This window comes from Thermobia domestica, chromosome 2 (genome assembly GCF_964235325.1).
Source record: "Thermobia domestica chromosome 2, izTheDome1.hap1.1, whole genome shotgun sequence".
NCBI classification, from domain to species: Eukaryota; Metazoa; Arthropoda; class Insecta; order Zygentoma; family Lepismatidae; genus Thermobia; species Thermobia domestica.
In genome coordinates, this window is record NC_137455.1 from 166,648,342 (window position 1) to 166,663,768 (window position 15,427).

The window sequence follows — 15,427 nt, forward strand, 5'->3', positions numbered from 1 at the left end:
GTCCCATGGATTTAATTTTCAATTATAACGTTTGCAATCCTCTAGATGTTAAATGGAAAATAAGTACTATGAATTTAAATCAGAAGGATCCGAATTTGTGGAATAGAGCTTTGAAAAATCTAGATAAAGCATGGAAACGTAAAAGGAAATTATACGATCGGAGACGAATAGAAACTGATTATAAGGTTGAAGATAAAGTCTTGATTAAGTCTCAAGTTTTATCTTCACTGAAGGAAAAGAGAACTAAATCTTTATGTGCTAAATGGCTTGGGCCATACCAAATCGAGAATTTCTTAGGTAGAAATACTATTAGAGTTGTAAACGTTAACAATCCTAGGGATATACGAAAAAGCCATTAACTAAAAAGTATCGAGAGTCTAGAAATAATGCATCGTAAATATTGCTAAATGGAAAATAGAATATGATATTTACCTAGACAGCCTAAAAAAAAATGTAATGTGTAATGTGTCCAATTTTCGCCATTTCATCATTATCATCCATATCATCACTGTCTCCTTTAGCCTCAGTGAGTAATTGTGGGATACTAAAATCAAACACAGAGTTCTATGTACATATTTGGATTTAAGGGACCAGTGATTTTCGATGTGTCCCGTTTTAGGGTATAAATGGTTGCTACCCTGAATATAGTTTTGGTTATCTAAAGGTCAATATAAACTGACTTTGAAAACATAATAAAGCAGTGTTTTTTTTAAAAGGATAAATGCATAATATATAAATCAAAAACATAATTATTGGAACTGTTTAATTGTTAGTATAATTAGCACAACCAAGAATTAAACTAGCTATTTTTTGTTTTATTTCAAGCAATATTGTGGATATTTTAAAGAATAGAAAATTGTTTCCTTACATGCTTAGACTGAAGTTTCAAACTTAAGAAATTAGAAAGGAAGTGCAGTTCTATGAGAAACAGGACAATAATTAAATTCACATTAAACTATCTAAAGTTTAACTGTTTCACGGTCTATGCCCAATCTGAATCAGAGCAATTTATCATCTACTTCAGTTGAGTGAAGCTTTTCTACACTAGATTGGACTTTGAATTCTAAAAGGTTGTGTCTGACAAGAAAATCTTGAGTCTCATGCAAACTTACACTCATCTAAAACTTTCAATTAATCAATCAATTAATTCATCTTCTTCAGGGTATTGACTTGACAAATGACTATGTTATCATTTTTAGGCACTGCTTTTGTTTTGTTATTATTGCAATAAGTGCTTATATTACTTTATAAACTATGGGGTTCCTGGTTCAATCCCAGCTCGCGCCAAGGTGAACTTTGCCGTGGACAAACACCGTGTGCGTGGATTTTCTTGTCCCGTTTCCTCCCAGTTTCTTAATTCCACCATTTCATTCATTTCTCATCATCACCATCTCCTTTACCTTAGCCAGCATAAACGTGGGACTTAAAACTTACATATTTAATTTCATTTACTTTACAAACTTATGAATTAATTCTTAACCTACTAACCAAGCTTACCAGATAAATACTTGTACGTAAACAACCAAGAAATGTACCTTGCTTTAATCATAAGAGGAGTCCATAGTTCCATCACCACAAGATTCATGACTCACCCCATAAATTCTCCTTACGTGTGTCTGCTAAAGCAATATCTACTGCTAACCTTTGTCAGTAGCTTTATTCTCCAGGTTAGGCCTTGATTAAAAGTTCTGTTTCTTCTTTGAATTATACACTTTTTACACGAAGTTTTAATTCCTAACTGGCTCAAATGCATTACTTTCACCACTACAAAGAAAAATTTCAATGACGAGTGTTTACGTTCTTACCCTTCGTTTTGAGCATCACTAATTATAGAAAAGTCACCAAAAAATATATATAACACATGTTCTATTTTTCACAACTTTTGAGAGAATAAGTTAATTTAAGTGCAGTAGATTGGTTTTCGGTAACACGCAGAGAAATAGAACTCCTCTGCTACAATATCTTCACAATGACCCATCAGTTCTGAAGTTATAGACAGAAGAATATTATATGCAGGATGAACGCAAGAGCACACCCACAAAGTGGCCATTCACTGGGCCCGGATCTCTCCCAAACTTCGTAACACCACATACATCTGTACACATTCTTAACAAAACTATTAGTTTATCAGCAAAATGATTGATGTAGCCTGAGGGTTTGATTTCTACGCTTTATCTGTGCTCTTTCATTTCTTATAAAAACTTTTTTTTTTTTTTTTTGAAAATATAGGTGGCAATACTTAAGAATTATGTATCGTCTTTTCGGGTGTAGAATAACACCGGTTTCTTACGAAAACGTAATGCTCTCTAGTATTTGACCCCCCAAATTTTGGACCTCTCAGAACAAAAATTTCTCAGTGTGCACCTGGATGGGTGTTTGCTTTTGCTGGAGACTGTAGAAGACTGATGGATTAATTTGCGTTTAATCCGTTGTCAGCAGAGACTCTATATTATTATGAAAACTACAATTTGCACTGGGATCTGAACCATTCATACTTTCCCACCGGCAATCGAATCTGTACCTTATGTGTTAAAGGAATACGTGCTAAGCACTAGACCAGCGGCACCTCATGTGGTTCGAAACCCACATTAATCTGTAGGTCCACGTCTCATATCGTCTCGCTGGTGAACGGACACTAAACTGAAATCAAAACAACCATTGCACTTACTTCTCGAATATAGCTTCTTGTAATGTTTTCCTGTTTCCTACATTGAAATCTACCTTAAAAGGGAAACGATTTGACGCTAACCAGAACATCCAGGCTACCAAGACAAGTGAATTCTGCTGCATTCCACAACAGGCGTTACAGGCCTGCTGATGGAATCGTTGTGTGAATGCATCAGGAAAGTAATTTGAACAGTGTATGCACGAATAAGTGACAAGTCGACGCTATGATTTTTACAGCCTTTGTCCGAGAATTTAATGAACATATACATACACGAAAAAATAATATTACAGATTAACATAATATTAAAATAATATTACAGAGATTATTTGATGAAAAACATGTAATGAACATACAATTATGTATCTTGATTTGAGAAGTACGTAGATAAAGCCATTTTTATATTCATAAGACCATTACTACAAATATTGGTAATTATAAAGTAACCAAGAAAGTTCTGACGCATTTTGTGAACGTTTGTGTTTAATTCGCCCTAACACCGTGAGTTGAATGCGAATGTAGATAAGATAAAGGTTAGTTGTTGATGTGGGTATATCCAACATACTGCCTGCTTGTGGCAGTTCAGTTACACCGAGAACTTGCGTAAGGACAGAGTGAACACAAGACCTCCACAGAGCGTCATTCCGGTGTCTATGCTGTACGAATTCAAACTGGAGTAAAACGCCGCTGCAGCAGTTGCAGCGGGCCGGAAGATATGCCAGGCCTTTGGTGAGGGTATCGTGACTACGCGGACAGTGCAACGGTGATTTGACAAGCTTAACGACAGTAACGAAACATTCGAAGACGCACCATATGGCAGAAGACCAACGCATCCACAAAATAAAGATTTTCAGGCAGCAATTGAAGCGAACAGTAACCACACATGAGTGGAACTGGAACTACAATTCAGAGTGAGTGAAGAAACTGTTATGTAGCACCTCCATCAACTTGGAAAGCACTACAAATTGGGTCGATGGGTAATACATGATTTGACTCCGGGCCAGAAGGCAATGCGAGCAGACATCTGTGTTTCTTTGCTGTCTCGTCTGAGAAAGGAGCCATCTCTGGACAGGGGTCCTGACATGTGATGAGAAGTGGGTTCTGTACGGACCTCCACGGCGCCGTCATACCATCACGTTGACCCATGACTTACCACCCACCCTGACACACTCTGACCCTTTACTCACCAAAACCCATTGTCATCAACTCTGACCCATGATCCACCCTTTCATTCCACTAAGGAGTTTACACTTGTATTAAAACAAAGCTATGAAATTATCACTAATCTATCTATTAAAATGCTACAATAGGAACAAAAGCGATTTTTTTCTTTTGTTAGCTAGCTACGGAGTAGCTAGCACCCATTGCGAGGGCTGTATTCTCTACTAGGGAAAGAGATTTCATATAATCATGCAGTACGAAGAATTTTTAGCTGGGGAAAGAGTCGTTTATTAACTTCATTTAGTATTGATAAGCATTTCTTTATAATCAGCATAGACAGATAGAGGGTATGGGAATGGATATGCTGTTTAGGAGTAATTGCGAAAGGAAATGAGAATGAGGGGCACTGAATGCTGGGTTTTCTTCTGTGATGAGATACGTAAGGAGACCCTGTTAGTAACCAGCGGATATACTGTGCATGATATGAAGGTGATATATGCGCTAAGATGTTGGCGTGTTGAGCATGCGGATGAGGTCATAGTCCTAATGATCTGGAGGAACAGTATATTTATGCAGTGCGAAAAGTAATGAGAGAGGTGTAGGTGCATGGCGGTGGTTTTGTATGTAGGGAGCGTCGTTATAAACTGTTTCGAAGAAGAGAGCATGTTCACTGTCATGGTGTTGGTTGATATATTTAAGTCGGAGAGGTTCGAGGTGGTAGAGAAGGTGCGGAAATGTAATGCGGTCGTATAGTTCACGGGTTGGACTTGGTCATTTAATACGGTATGCTAGGCGGAGAACATGTCTTTCCACTATTAAGAGCTTTTCGTAATGTTTTGCGCTTGCTAATATCCATGCGGTGAAGCCATACCTAAGAACGGGATGGAGGAAGACCTTATACTTGTTGATGAGTCTAGAGGAACGGAGACCCCACGTTGTACCAGTGAGACTTTTAAGTAAATTCAGTCTGTTTTTGGCTTTGTTTACGACCGTAGCGAGGTGTGGACGCCATGTAAGATGATCAAATGTGATATCCAAGTAGGTCACTGTTTTCGAATGGTGTATGTCAGCATTGTTTATTGTAAAGGCAAGACGAGCTGGGTTTCGATGAACCCTTGTTCGACGTTTTGGTGGGATAAAGATTATTGCTTGAGTTTTGGTAGCGTGTATTGTTAAGCGCCACGTCCGACACCAGTCGCTAAACCGACGAATGGCTTCATTCATTGCAGTGTTTATTTGGGAAATGATCCTAGCTAATGCCAAGAAATCCGTGTCATCGGCATACTGGAAAGTGTGGACATTTATAGGTAATGACGGCATGTCAGTGACATAGAGCAAATATAAAAGCGGTGATAAGGAGGAGCCTTGGGGAACGCCACTATGAAGAAATGTGGGATAAGATCCACTGGAATTGATGTAGACATAAGCCAGACGATTGGTAGGAAAGTTATAGATGAAGCGAAGGTATGTGACAGGAAGGCGGAAGGAGAGAGGTTTATAAAGAAGTCCCATGTGACATACTTTATCAAATGCCCTTTCAAGATCGAATAAAACTAAACAGGAAGGCTTTGAAGAATTATAATGATTAGTGATCATGTTGGTGAGACGAAGTAACTGATCGTTAATAGCCTGGTCGGAAACCGGCTTGATGCAAAAGAAGCAATTTTTCTGCAGTTAAATGTGTGTGAAGTCGATTGACCAGGATGCGTTCCAGAATTTTGCTGAAAGTTGGAGTTAATTGAATAGATCGGTAGGATGACACGTTATTGAGAGGTTTCTGAGGTTTAGCAAACATGAGTGTTTTGGATGTCTTCCACGGGGAGTTAACCTGTGCGGAAGGTATAATAAGACAAAAGGTGCTTCTTTGACATGGCGGTATGTGAGTGAATCCAGACCAGGAGCAGTGTTACGTTTACGATCTGTGATGGACCAGATATCTGTTACAGTGATAGGCGCAGTGAGAGGATGATTGGGCAAAGTATGGCTCGTGTCTGATTGAAGTTGTAGTGAATTGATGTTAAACCTGTGTGTGGGATGTCTCCGAGGAATGGAAGCTTAGGCTGGCGTAAAGATAGACTGCAGATAGGTTGCGAACGCGTCTGCTTTTCTTTATTTGTCTGAAGAGGTTGATCGTTGTCTATTAGAGGATAAGCAACGGAGCTCTTGCGACCAGTAAGCATATGAAAACGGTGCCAGTATCTGGATGGATGTTCAGTATCCGCCAAAGTATTGCCGGCTTTTCTCCACTGACGGAGTTTATAGGCTTTGACATAATTGTGGAGTGTTCGCTGAAATTGACGATGTAAGCGCAATGACTCTGGATTTCCGGTACGTTTGTAATCTCTGTAGAGTGTTCATGAGCGTCTGATAAGTTGTAAATAATTGGGCGGTAGCGTTGGATGAAAACCATGGGATGTAGTAGTCGGTATAAAATGGTTGGTTGCGTCTGGGAGTGCTGAGGTTATTGTATCCAGAGAATTATAAAGGTCTTCGTCCGTTTCTGGCAGAGCTGGGTTTTCAAAAGTGCTATTCAGATAGGTATGATATCCCGCCCAATAGGCTTTATCAAAGCGTAATGTTGTATGAATAACGGGAGCTAGCTGTGGTGATAGACGGTATGAAGATGCGAGTGATAGATTGACAGGAACATGATAACTACCAAGCGGATCTAAAACTGTGACATTACAACGTGCGGAGAGATTGGCAGAAGTAATAACAACATCCGGGGTAGTGTCGGAAATCGGTCGTATAGGATAAGGCAGATTATGAAATGTGCCGGTTATTTGTGTTGCAATGAAGTCGAAAATTGCTCCTTCTGGCGAGCCATTCGACTATAAAAATTGATATCCGCCATGATGATGTAGGTACGGAAAGTGACTGAAATATATTGAAAGAAATTGAGAGGAATTGAGTGTCCAGGGCGGATATAAATGGTAGCCAAAGTTAAATATATTCTTTATAGTATAGAGTAGTGATTACATATTTCGTAGATTTCGTGTTGCCAGAGAATGTTGGCGATAAGCAATTGTGGGGGAAAACCCAATGGCGACTCCACCATTTGCACGGTACATGGGTACGGTACTGTCAGTCCTGAGCAGTGTAAAGCGGGAAAATTTGCAATTTTGGAATGACTTTATATGAGTTTCATTCAGAAGAAATGCGTTGACATGTTCTTCTAGTAATAGTTGTTCGAACAGCGGTTTATGAGATTGAATAGATCGTATGTTAAGAAACAAGAAAACTAAAGCCATAATGATCGGTATAGAGTGAATGAGGTTTTTAAGAGCTAGGTTGAGCGGCGGTAGCATGGAAGTAAGCATATGGACCTGAATATGTAGCATTAAAGGTAACATGAAGAGTTGCCTGAGCTGCAAGTTGGATTGGTTGGAGTACATACAGGGACTCCATAAAGTCCTGCACAAAAAGTAAAACTCTATTATTTGGAAACTACGGAATGTATTAACAAATACTTTTTGGTGTACTTACAGAAAGCTTCAAAGTTTTGTTTCAGCTAGTTAAGCTTCATCGCCAAACCTCCAATTGTGCACCATTCACGTCCAAATAGTGCTGTGGTCTTTCTGGGAAACCAAGAATTGCGTGTTGGCGGTGCTTATTTGGAATGTTCAAAATCACATCAGTTATTTTGTTCTTGAGATTAGCAGATTAGCTAGCTTCTGCGAATACACCTTGGTCTTCACGTGTCCCCACAGCCAGTAATCACAAGGTTACAAATCTGGTGATCTTGCAGGCCAAGGTGAGGGTCCTCTTCGACCAATCCATCTCTCCTTAAATTCTTCGTTAAGAAACTGTCGAACTTCAAGGGCATAGTGCGGCGGTGCTCCATCCTGTTGCATGTGGACCTCATTAAGGATGCCTAACCTAGTAAGTTCTGGAAAAAGGAATGTATGTAGCATATTCAGATAATTGTTACCGTCTTGAAGAAAAAGGGCCGATAATGTGGTCCATTGAAACAGCACACCACACATTGACTTTGGGACTACCCTGCTTGTGCTCCTCGAATTCACGTGGATTTTCCACCCCACTCCCCAATTCGGCAGTTGTGCCTGTTCACTTTTCCCGACACATGAAATGTGGCTTCATCTGAAAACAGAAATCGAAACAGAAGGTCACCATCTTCTTGTAAGCGGGTAAGCATTGACTCACAGAATTCCATTCTCATGTCACAGTCTTCCTCTATCAGCTCGTGCACAAATTTTAACTTATAGGGCCGGACCTTCAAATTCTTGCGTACGATCTTGTGTAACGTTGACTTCGGTATTCCCAGTTCCAATGACCTACGTTTAAGCGATTTCATTGGACTCCTGGCTACGCTGTCCTGCATCGTCACTCACAACTTTCTCCGCACTTAAATACAAGATTTTAATTCCGCAAACCACAAAACACATTGTGCATTTTCTTTAATAGACGCCATCTTAAGCCAAGTGATTACCAGCGCAAACATGATTACCAGCACTGTAGCCAGAACAAAACTTTAAACTTCCCTTCTTCCAACCCCGAAAATTTATACACTTAAGGTAACGGTTTCCAAGTTATAGAGTTTTACTTTCTGCAGGACTTTATGGACTCTCTGTATTGTCGTTGGAATGGATGAATATCCTGCATTACTACAGTGAAAAATACAAGAAGCTATCCGATAGTGATAGGTTGGTACACTGAGGTAATAGGCGGAGACTCAGATTTAGTTTCGAGTGGTCTGATAGGCACAACAAGTTCAGGCTTACTCTCATCAGTTGGTGGTCTGGCTTTGCATTTGTAGCTGAACGTGGGATGTTGCTCAGGACATATATTGCATTTAGGTGGTTGTTGTGTATTTGGGCAGACCTTTGTAAAGTGAGGTCCGGAACAAACCCACATGTCGGTTGATTTGGACATTTAGATACAAATTATATTTCCGACATTTTTGGCATCGAAGCGGGAGAGGTTGTGGAGTGCGAGATGCCTCAACCCACTGTCTACGTTTGAAGATGAATGCCCCGAAGTTAGTTCATCAATGTTTTTTGATGCGAGGTGAGAACACGCACCATGTAAGTCGGGCCCATGTTGTTTTTAATACGTATGCACTTACTAATGACATGGCCTTCCTGTTTGAGCTCTTCTGTAACCTCGTCATCTGTGATCGACGGGTCCACACCACGTATAACAACTTACAATGTAGGCGATTTCCGTGGAGGTGGTGGCTGCTTGGTTCGTTTGTCAGTTAACCGTGTCATAGTAGCCGTTTAGCCGAAGACTTCGTAGCTACAGCGGTTGAGAATTTTGTAGGCCAATTTCTCATCTGGTGATTTGATGATAATCCTATTGCGAGTAGGTATGAGCTCAGACATTGACGTACGAGACACGTACTTACAGAATTGCTGGAGCAGAATTTTGAGATTGGTAAACTTGGGATCAAATTGTTGAAGTAGAAAACTGTATACCGGTGGACGCTGCGGTGTTTCTAGTGGATGAAATTGCCGGTCGTCTCCTAGATCTATCTGAAGTTCAGATTCAGAATCGCTAATGGTGTGTGCTTTCTTTGATGGCTGAGACAGAGTTGATCGTGAAACAGCTGGTGAACGTGAGGGAGATCGAGATCCAGATGGAGATTGGCTAGTGCCTTGAACACGTTTATGGCTTTCTCTGCGTTGCCTGTCAAGAGCAGCAGCGTCAGATGGACCTAGGATGATTTGCGGTAATCTGCAATGCTGATATGAGGGTTGTGTCGGAGAAGCCATTGCCCTGTGTTAGGAAAACAAAAGGTATTCGTTATCCGGAGAGTATCAAATAAATCGTGAAACCTAAAGAAATAGCAAGGTCGTCAACTGTTAGAATCAATTACGTCTGTTAGCCTCGGTGGAGGCTTAAGATCAAATCTACGTTCGGCGTTTGTTTCCTTGAACCTCAAAGAGGCAAGTAATCCAACCGTATATGAGAAGTTCGCGATTACAATTTAACCAATGGGGATGGGAATACCAAGGACTCGCTTATTTTTCTCCGCCAGCTACGGATACCCTATTTTTTAATCTGGTTATAGCTCCAGGTGGAACAAAAGCTTTGTGTTGTCTTGACGGTTTTATTTTTTTTACGAAGTATGGACCGAAGCCCTTGTCTTCTAATCTGTGTTGTGACTTAGCGGTTGTTGAAGTTCTAATATTTCATGTAGAGACCCCAACTGTCGCTGGTCCCTTGTTGGTTATCCTTGTAGTTTTTACGATGGCTTTGGCATCTTGTAGATTCTCCGGGGTGGGTCTTTGGTTGCAAGGGCAGCGATGATCGGATCTGGTGATCATGCGTTCATCCAAAACTTCAGTGACTGGTGACGACGAAGTTCGTGAATTAGAGGGATGTCCAGGTCTTCATGTATTTGGAGGATACGGGTATCCATTGAGTGACCCGTGATGGCCCTGGCTGCTCTGTTTTGAACCACCTGGACATGACGCAGGTGAGTTGGATATGTGTGCTCCCATGTTGGGTGGGCATACATCAGGATATGTAGGATGTACATTTTGTAGACATATCGTTTGGTTTCGAGGGTGAGGACTCAGTAGGATGGGTAGTAGGGTTCGGAATCTTTGAGTGGCCTTCTTAGCTGTTGCCTCCAGGTGGGTAGCGAACGTTAGGTGGCGATCCAGTATTACTCCAAGGTACTTCACGTGCTGTTCGATAGGAATGTCTCTGCCGTTGAGTGTGAGGTTGCACTCCCTTTCCGTCCTGTTTCTGGTGAAATCGACTAATGCAGTTTTGTCCGTGTTCACCTGGATCTTCCATTCATTTCTCTACTGTTCGAGTAGTTCTATGTGACGTCTGAGGTAAAGATGGGCGAATCTGAAGTGACTGGCAAAAATGGCAGTGTCATCTGCGAAGGTCGCTGTCAGTGTTGTCCTTACGGTTGGCAGATCTGCCGTGAAGATGTTATAGAGGCTCGGTGACAGAAAGGATCCTTGGGGAACTCCAGCTCTGATTGTTCTTGGCTCCGTAAGGTGGTTTGGATGGGATACTCTAAACGTGTGGTTTTTCAGATAGCTCTGCAGGGTTTTTACGAGATATCGTGGAATTCCAACTTGTAAAAGCTTGAGAAGAAGTCTTGTGTGCCACACTTTGCCGAAGGCTTTTCCTATATCTAGCACAAGTGTGTGGCCTCCTTCATTGAATTGGTAGGATATTTGCTCTGCCACTCTGACAAGTTGATGTGTTGTGCTGTGTCCAAGTCTGAACCCAAATTGGTGCTGAGGAAGGATGTTGTAGTCCTTGATGTGTTTCATCAGTTTTTGTTGGATGATCCTTTCGATGATCCTGCTTGGGTGTGAGAGCAAACTGATGGATCTGTAGTTTTTGGGTTAAGTTTTGGACGCACCTGGTTTGAGTATTATTATTACTCTTGCTTCTTTCCATGTAGTGCGCCTGAACTCCAACGCCTGAGCTCCAACCTTTAACCCTTGATTTCAAACCTTTGATTTACGGTTATTTGTGATTTCATGTTTAACAAAAACAAATATTTTAAACTATGTGTACTTTAAATAAATTATTTAAGTAGACCTTTTTCATATAAAGTTTATTTTAAAAAATATATTGTTCAAAACCTTTGTATTTTAATAAGGCTTTTCCGAAATCAATGCAAATGAATTGTGGTTCCATATTAGGAGTTCTTTTAAACTATACGTTTTTGGGCGTTTATATGTTTGTGGTCAATCCTTTCGACAATGAGATCTCGGAAACTACAGGCTCTAGAAAGATGAAGTTTTCACTGATCGATTGCAAATTTTGTAGATTGTCCAGTTCTAATTGAATATTTAAAACGAATGACCATTATTTCTTTACTACATTTTTACGAGTACACTGGAGGTGTTGAAATTAAAAAAGAAAAAGCTAAAGCACCATATCCTACACATTATACATTCCAACACCACATAATTGTATACATGGGTTCCATACCACTCAGGCGTCTGTTTCATGGCCAAATGATTATGAAAAACGAAGGATAACCATTTCTCCACTCTAACAGTAAATTGAATCTTTATTGTTTGAGGTGTTTTGCCCAATCAACACCATATATCACTGACATTATAATTAATTGTGTGTGTAATGCATTTGCTTATTACATACTACATGCAACAGGAAAGAGAACACTGATCATACATGAATTAGAAACTGCAACGGAAAGTAGGCTCAATCTTGCAAACGGTATGAGATATTGAAAAAATAATCGAAAAAAATATCCCCTTTTTATCAAGATGTCTATCATTTATATCTGTAAAGGGACATATACAGATGTTTCGAGGAATGACAAAGAGATTCTTGGTCATATGTGAATGATGCGCTGTGTAGAGAGCGTAGGTTCAACTAGTCTATATATTAAAGTGCTAGGTTTATGTTTGTCTGCAATCCTTTCCACAATGAGATCTTGAAAACCACAATCTTAGAAACGTGCCGTTTTCGCTGGTTGATTCCAAATTTTGTGTAGAGTGTCCAATTCGCATTCAAATTTTCAAGGGGGGTCGCGGTGGCTCAGTGGTAGAGCGTTCGCCTCTGGTGCTAGGGGTCTCGGGTTCAAACCCTGCTCCCGCCAAGTGAACTTTGTGGTGGACAAACACCGTGTGCGTGGGTTTTCTCGGGGTTCTCCTGTTTCCTCCCACTTTCTTCATTCCACCATTTCATTCATTACTCATTATCACCGTCACCTTTAGCCTAACCGGCATAACCGTGGGACGTAAAAACTCAAAATTTCATTTCATTTTTTCAAATTTTCAAAATTCGTGTCGTTATTGTTGTATTCAACATTTTAGGGGCCGTTTTGAGCCCATAAGGTTAACATTGTTGCAAGCCGAAACTATGTTCTTAGGCAACCATTATTGAAGTTACGTGCGGCGGGTTGACGGACATTCCAGGCGCTTTACTTAACCCACAAACGCTCCTTGTGCCACCAGTGACCCACTTTGTTTTTTACTACGTTACATGGGCTATATCATTCATTTAGCCAAACCCCCGTTGTTCCACTTCAGGCACACTACCCGTTGTCTTGTTGTACGAATTTCGTTCAGTTTTCTTCTCAGGTTTTCGATGTAACAAGGTATTGTTCAAGGCAGTTGCTAACAAATAAAACTGGTCTTGGGCGTTTAAATGTGAATGGCAAAAGCTATTGCATGCTGGAAACTTCTAAGGCCTTAAGAGACGCAATGAGGCGTACTCGGACGGATATGGATTTATTAGAAAAATATATTTCCACTTGATATCCTGATACTTCTACAAATTTGCTACAAACTCATACCAACATCTATACATAGCAATTCACTTCGTGTGCGAGTAAAAACTTTTCTATCCTTTACTTGTTTGACCAAGGAGACATGCACAGTGGAAAGGAGATTCATAGGCATAACAGAACGATGCGCTGAGTAGACAGCGCAGGTTCAACTAGTACTTGATTAAAATATTAACTCTGAGATTTCTAAGGTGGTGTTTTGTAATTCGTGTTTCATTATATCCTTTAGTGTTTATTCTTTTTACTTATTCATATATTAACATACACTGCCTAAACTTAAAATTAACTTCATTTCGAGGAGAACACGGTAGTGGAGCGCTTACCTCTTACCGCATGGGCCTCCTAGCTCGATCCCCGGTCAAGAAGTTTGGTGGACAACATCGTGTTCGTGGATTTTCTTGGGGCACTCCCATTTCCTCCTACTTTCTCATTCCATCACATCTTTCATCGTCATTCACTTGTCTTAATCATCCTTTCCCTTAACCTAAACGACTAAATTGAGGGACATTAAACTGAAAGATTTCATATCATTTCATTTTCACTTCATTTTGAACGTTAAGTTTCGTGAATATTCTATTCTGTGTAATTACGAATTGATTTCACTTCCAGACAAATACGCAATAACTCTTAATAATCTCAATCTTTTCTCCTTTTGTCGATTTGTGATGTATTTCTAAATATGTAAAGGTAACCAAGAAAGTTCTGTCGCTTTTTGTGGAAGTCTGTGTTCAATCGGCTCTCACACCATGAGTTGAATGCGAATGGAAATAAGGCGAAGGTCAGTTGTTGGTGTGGGTATATCCAACATACTAACTGGTTGCGGCAATTCAGGTACACCGACAACTTGCGTAAGGACAGAGTGAACATGGGACTTCCACAGAGAGTCATAAGGGCGTGTATGCTGTACGACTTCAAACTGAGATCAAACGCCGCTGCAGCGGGGCGGAAGGTATAACAGGCCTATGCTGAGGGTATCGTGACTACGTGGACAGTGCAACAGTGGTTTAGCAAGTTTAACGACAGTGACGAAACACTTGAAGACTCAGCATGTGAAGAAAGACTAACACATGTACAAAATGATCTTCACTCAGCAATTGAGGCGAACAGTGGCCAAACATGTGCGAAACTGGGACTACAATTCAGTGTGAGAGGAGAAACCATTCGGCATCACCTCCATCAACTTGGGAAGCACTACAAGTTGGATAGATGGGTAATACATGATTGCCCATCGCCAGAAGGCAATGCGAGCAGACATCTGTGTTTCTTTGCTGTCTCGTCTGAGAAAGGAGCCATCTCTGGACAGGGGTCCTGACATGTGATGAGAAGTGGGTTCTGTACGGACCTCCACGGCGCCGTCATCATTGTTTAGCATCCCACGAACTGGTTTCGAAACAGTCGAAAGAGCACTGCACGAAAAGAAGGTCCTCCTGTGTGTTTCGTGGACTGCTCACGACATCGTGCATCGGGAATGCTACCAGCTAGTCAGAGCATCAATGAAACTGTGTGCTGTCAGCTGATGAGCCGTGTTCAGGAAAAACTCAAAACTCTGAAGCCAACATTTCTGAATCGCAAAAGGTTCCTCATTTTACACGGCAGCGCTAAGTCCCATGTAGATAGGATGACCAAAGACACTATTCTATCCCTTGGATGGGAAACAATTGCATTCGTCATACTCCCCGGACACTGTAGCGTCCGATTATCACTTGTTCCACTCTTTGGGAAAATCACCTTCGCGGACGCCAGTTCAAATCCTTAGCAGAGGTGCAAAATGCACTTGATATCTTCTTCGCTTCACTGCCCACCTAGTTCTATTCAGTGTTACCAGACCAGTCAGTTGGAAAAGCAGGAGATTCGAAGTTAAAAAACAGGAGAAAGCAGTAGACACATACAGTGCTGGCGTTTGAATGTAAATCCGGGGAGGAGGCAGTAAAATTTGCCATTATTAAAGGGGCAGTAGTCAAAACAAGCAGTCCAGAATTCATTTCCGATGAACTACATTGAGCAAATGAAAGGGAAAAGTCCCGATTTATATTAATATTATTTGATACACACATGTGTGAAGTAAAACGTAGTGAAAGAGCAAAGTGGAGTGGGAAAATGTTTTTCATGCACGTAGCGATAACGTAGTTATATGGTATAGTCACACGTGATCGTAGCGTAAGACGATTTCTTGCTGACGATCGTGGAGAAATGATCTAAGCTACTCTTCCAACCCAAGTCCCAATTTAAACAACGCTTACTTGTAATACGATAACCATAATGCATATAGAAGATGACGTACAGTTGTATTCTTTGGATTCATATTATATACAGTAAAGCTCTATAGCTATATGCTCTACAGAGCT